General features: G+C 35.4%; 2 long non-coding RNA genes across 2 annotated transcripts; both read right to left on the reverse strand.

Moving 5' to 3' along the window:
- Nucleotides 1-1297: 1297 nt before the first annotated feature.
- Nucleotides 1298-4116, reverse strand: LOC145813627 (uncharacterized). Its single transcript, XR_014356815.1, has 3 exons — nucleotides 4017-4116; nucleotides 1961-2042; nucleotides 1298-1830 (listed from the first exon to the last, which is right to left on the reverse strand). It is a non-coding gene; the product is annotated as an uncharacterized LOC145813627 (long non-coding RNA).
- LOC145813626 (uncharacterized) lies at nucleotides 4114-5874 on the reverse strand. Its single transcript, XR_014356814.1, has 3 exons — nucleotides 5740-5874; nucleotides 5594-5656; nucleotides 4114-4239 (listed from the first exon to the last, which is right to left on the reverse strand). It is a non-coding gene; the product is annotated as an uncharacterized LOC145813626 (long non-coding RNA).
- Between the last annotated feature and the right edge of the window lie 281 nt (nucleotides 5875-6155).

Consider the following 6155-nt stretch of genomic DNA (forward strand, 5'->3'; position numbering starts at 1 on the left):
GTTGTTGGTGTTTCAGATTATTTCACTGCTGCAATGTTCGACTCGGCCATCAATGCCCGGTCGAGAACACCCACAAAGGTAGGTAGTTTCAAGACATTTATCCGGTCAAGAATTGCAACATTAAGGCCACCTTCAAATTTTCTGGCCTTCTTATACTCAGTATCCACCATATGCGGTGCATAACGGGCAAGTTTAGTAAATTTTGTTTCATATTCGGCAACCGACGTGGTGCCCTGTTTCAGTTGTTCAAACTCAGTTACTTTCCTATCTCTGACACACTGTGGGAAGTACTTTTCAAAGAAGGACTCCTTGAATTGAGCCCAGGTCATAACAGTATTTGTATCGCGGATCAACATCCACCACCTTCTAGCTTCTTCTTGTAGGGTGAAGGTAGCTAACAATACTTTATTCGCTTCTGAGCACGGAAACACTTCAAATAGTTTCTCTGTTTCCAGAACCCAAGCTTCAGCTTTTAACGGTTCGAGGCCTCCCTGAAAGGATGGCGGTTTCATTTTGCTGAACTTCTGGGTCAGAGCAATAATATCTCCATCATTCACATTCACATTAGGCTCCGGCTGTACCGGAGGAGGAGGAGGTGGGGGTTGTTGGTTCTGTTGTTGTTCAAGTCTAGCAGTTATCAGTTCCATCATTCTTTCCATTCTTTCCATTCTTGCCTCGGTAGATGAGGATTCAGGTTCATTTGCAGTGTTTGCGTTATCCATTTTCACTATAAGCAGTTATAACAGTTTTAAACATAAGCAGTCATTTGTTTAACAGTTTAACACGTTAGCATGTATTCAGTCATAACTTAGTCATAACATAACCACACACTTATCATGCTCATGAGATGCCCTAATTACTTTTCTAGGACACCCTGTAGCTCATTTGGACACGTGTGTGCGGTATGACTCGTGGTTAAGTATCGCTCTGATACCACTCTGTCACGACCCAAACCCGGCCCTATGGGTTTAGCACCGTAACCGGCCAGTAATCCGAGATTACCGAAGGCCTGCAGAACAGTAGAATAATAAAACAGAGTACAGGGCCTGGCAGAAGCCAATACAGTAAATGAATAGTGTCCATTGAGCTGTGTCAGTCTGTATTAGGGGTGTCCGCGGTTCGGTTTGGACGGTTTGCGGTTCGGTTTGGACCCGCCCGCATCTATGCGGTTTGGGGAAAAATCGACCCGCAACCGCCCGCAATGCGGTTTGCGGTTTGTGCGGATAGGGTTCGCGGTTTTGCGGACGGTTTGCGGTTTGAACTTTTTTTTCAAAAAATTATTTTTAAACTTTTTTTTTCTCCCATTTTGTCAATCTCTATTTTGGACCTTTTTTCTCATATTTTCTAAAATGCTCCAACATTAATAATTAATGAACTAAAACTTATAAAAAAAACTTATAAAATAAAAAACACAACAAATTCAATTCATAACCTAAACAAATCATTCAAAATCTGCATTCTATCATATTAACTTGCATTCATCCTATCCTACATTCATCATTCATAATCCAAATAAGAAAATCCTACATTAAAAATTCAACATTCATCATTCCTAACCTCCAAAAAAAAAAAAAAAAAAAAGAGTAATTCTTCATTAACTTACATTCATCCAAAATGCAAAAAAAAAATAAAAATTCATTAAGTTACATTCATCCAAAACCAAACGCAATTAAAAAAAAAAAGTTGTTGTCAAACATAAACTTCATTCAATACAAACCCATGAAATAAAATTAAAATACTTCTAAGATATCAAACTTCATCTTCATGAATCACATCCAATTCAACTTTCGCAAATTCCAATTCTAATTCCATGCATTTGGTTGATGAACCCTACACAAACAAATTAAAAAAATATAAACTTTAATCTTCAATTATAGATAGTAAGAAATGAAAAAATAAACAAATGTCTATATATTGCATCTCAATATAGTAAGAAAATGTGTTGATATGAAAAAATTACCAATGACCAAATGGATATTAGACATCAATTATAGCATCAACATTATAGGTTGAAGTTGAAGATGAGCTTGACTCCAAAGTACCTAATTAGAAGTCAAGAAGAGAAGATTATTAAAACTTACATTAGAAAATGAATAATAATAAAAATTAAAATAAAGATAAATAAATTCTCATTTACCCGAGTCATATTGCTCAAATTCTTCCATATCATCCATCGCCTTTCGAAGAGAAATTGGAAGGTTGCTTCGAAGCCAATTTTGAGTACATACAAGAGCTCCAACCATAGAAGGCGAGAGTGAACTACGAAATGGGTCAAGAATACGCCCTCCCGTACTAAAAGCCGACTCCGATGCAACGGTAGAAATAGGCATGGCCAACACATCCCTAGCAAGTTGTGATAACACCCTATATTTGGTTGCATTCAACTTCCAATAATCCAAAATCTCAAATGTTTGATTCTTTGCAAAATGTTCAACCTCGGATAAATATTGTTCCAATTCCGACTTAGATCCACTAGTGCATCGCCCCTCTAAATAAGAATTAAATTGGGAGTCAACTAAAGAATAGGGATCATCATCATCATCATCTTCCACCATATTCACAACTTCACTCACACTTGGAAGTTTCTCATTTGAAGGATAGAGTGTGACATAATGGCTATACAAACGACTCAAGCAACTCTTAACCTTGTCTACCATCTCTTCCACCTTCCTATTATCTCCAAGAAATAAATTGGAAAAACAAAACTCCAAGTATGTCATTTTTTTGGTAGGATCAAGAATCACCGCAACATACAACAACAAATTGATTTTGCTTCCATCCCCCCAATACTTGCTAAACTTTAGCTTCATAGTCTTTGCCATTGTGCTCAAAGTATCATCCTCCAAAATTAATTGGTTAATTTTGCTTTCAATGACAAACATCTCTTTGTAAAAAGCATTGGAAGTAACAAAGAGAGACCCCGAAAATTTCTTGGTTGCAACATAAAATAATTTTAGAAACCTCAAAAAAATTCTACACTTTTTCCAATCCAACTCATTCGGACTTCTTCTTATGCCACCATCAACATCATTGAAATAAGGTTCAAAGTTGGAATCCACAAACTTCAATCGATTAAAAGCCTTCTCATACTTTTCGGCGGCCTCTAACATCAAATAGGTAGAGTTCCACCTAGTTGGTACATCTAGGCATACAAGAGCTTTTGAATCAAGTTTGAGTGTGGCCGCACACTTCTTAAAAACATCATGCCTATGAGGAGAAGACCTCACATATCTCACCGCAAGTCTAATGTTGGCAATAGAATCATCCATTTCTTTCAACCCATCACTCACAACGAGATTAAGAATATGTGCACAACAACGCATATGAATAAACTCATGTTGCAAAATAGTCCCCTTCCAATCTTTGGTTATCATTTTCAAATATTGAATGGTAAGATTATTTGAACTAGCATTATCAACTGTTAAGGTGAATATGCTATCAATGTTCCACTCAATCAAACACGACTCAATTTTTCGACCCAATGTTTCTCCTTTGTGATCCTCAACTTGTTGAAAATTTATGATTCTTTTTTGAAGTTTCCAGTTATCATCAATGAAATGAGCAGTCAAACACATGTAACACAAATTCTGAATAGATGTCCAAGTGTCCGTAGTAAAGCAAATTCTACGACCCTTCATGGCCTTCTTTAACTTATCCCTTTCATTCTTGAATATATTGAGCACTTCTCTAGATATGGTTTGACGAGAGGGAATTGGTGTGAATTTGGGTTGCATGACATTACAAAATCTTCTAAACCCAACACCCTCCACAAATCTAAATGGCAACTCATCAATGACCACCATCTCCGCAAGAGCCCTTTTACAAGTATCAAAATTAAAAATTGTTGCTACAACCTCAACACCCTCTTCATTTTGCGTCGGTTTAAGATTTAGTGTTTGTTGACCATCTGTATCCCTATTTAGATATTCTTTACAATTGGGTGTATGACTCCTCAAATTACTAGTCCCATGAGTTCTAGAGTCAGCCATATACTCTTTCTTACAATATTTACATACGGCTCTACGCTTCCCATCGGTCCCTACAACTTTGTCAAAATGATCCCAAACTGTGGATGGTGCTCTCCCCCCTCCACTACTCTCACTCTTTCTCTTTGGGGTCTAGGAGGCTTAGGTTCAAGTTCAGGTTCGGGTTCGACTAAGAGAGGATTCATTTGAGAATTAGTGGATTCCGGAGGTACAAGATTGATTGCGGGAGATTGAATACTATCCTCCATTTAAACTGGATTACAAAAATACAATCACAGAATCAATTTTACAGACATTAAAAAACAAATAGAACAAACAGATTGGAAGTGTTTATTTAATTCACATGACAAATAGTACAAACTCCAAATTGTATATTCATTTGAGAATCTAGTCTCAATGTGATGGATACTAATTGATTTAACTTCCATGTTTGTATACTAATTGATTTCTTATGAATTTTATGTGAATTTTTTAGTGATTTTTAAAATCGTCCAACTTTTCTATATAATTTTCAAAGAGTTTTTCAATGATACAAAATTCATCAAAATTTGATTTAAAATGAAGATTTTGGCAACCGTTTTTCAATCGCTCGTCGATTTATCCCCTCATGGTTCAATATAGCCAAAAAAATCTCCCATGTAATTTTGGATTAAAGTGTTATTGTTTGTTTTTCCATCTAAACTAATGGAAGTTGTATCACACACACACACACCTTATTTTAGAGTAAGCTAGATTTTTTTTTTTTTTAAATAAAGTGAAATTAACACAACAAAAATATAATTATATTCTCATCTTCTCTAAACCTAAAATTAAATTAAGATATTAATTAAAATAAAATTATAATTAAGGATTGATCTAAAATATAAAATATAATTAAAAATTGATCTAAAATATAATTAAATTAAAATTAGATTAAGTTGTTAGGAATTGCAATAAATAATTAAGGATCTACAATTAATTCTGATTTAATTGAAACAATGTTAGGAATTATAAATTATGTGTATGAAAGAGATGGAAGAAAATAACAGAAAATGCCTGAGAATATTACAGTAATTTCGCATATTTATCAAAAATATTTATCAAAAAAAATATTTATCATGACAGATCATTATTTATCAAAAAAAAAAATAATGATGAAAAAAATATTTATCAAAAAAAATATTTACAGAAAATAACCCTTCATGACAGATCATTATTTATCAAAAAAAAAAAAATCAACACAGATCAGATGGATACAAACAAATCAAATCTAAATCGATCAGATCAGATTGTCTACTGTTCAACACAGATCAAAAAAATCAACACAGATCATCCAACACAGACAGATCGATTTAGAGTTGGACACAGATCATCCAACTATCCAACTCTGAAGCAGATAAATAATGATCATCCAACTATCCAAAAAAAAAAAATCAACACAGATCATCCAACTATCCAACACAGACAGATCAAAAAAATCAACACAGATCATCCAACTATCCAACTCTGAATATCAACACAGACAGATCATTATTTATCAAAAAAAAAAAATATATCAACACAGATCAGATGGAATGGAATCGTTGTTTCGCTGAGAGAGAGAGAGAGAGACGGAGACAGAGACTTACCTGAGAGTTGCCGAAGGTCGATCGGTGCTTCGCTGAGAGAGAGAGATGGAATCGGTCGCTTCGCTGAGAGAGAGAGAGAAATGGAAGAACAAGAGTGAGATGAGAAGAGAACTGTGAGAATGAAGATGTTTTTGAGAGATGCTTACCTGAGATGATAAGAGTGGTCAGTGGTTGCTTTGCTGAGAGAGATAGATGCCTGAGATGATGAGTGTGATCGCCGATCGGTGGTCGCTTCTCGCAAACACAGAGATGGAAGAGAAGAACAACGGTGGTGAGGTGAGAGAGTGAAATGAAATGAAATGAGAGATATGTTTTGAGAGATTAGGTTAGGGTTTGTTTAAACGGTCCAGATTTGTTTGGGTCAAAAAAAAATTTAGATGAACGGCTCAGTTTTTTCTTTAAAAAAAAAAAAAAAAAAATTATATAATGCGGGCGGGTTGTGTCGGGTACGGGTAAAACCCGCAACCCGCCCGTAACCCGAAATTCTCTCATTTTCCAAACCGCACCCTACCCTAATGTATTTGCGAAACCGCCCATAAACGTGCGGTTCGGATCGGTTCGG

The sequence above is a fragment of the Camellia sinensis genome, chromosome 15 (assembly GCF_055761805.1).
Source record: "Camellia sinensis isolate YWXY chromosome 15, ASM5576180v1, whole genome shotgun sequence".
Lineage (NCBI taxonomy): Eukaryota > Viridiplantae > Streptophyta > Magnoliopsida > Ericales > Theaceae > Camellia > Camellia sinensis.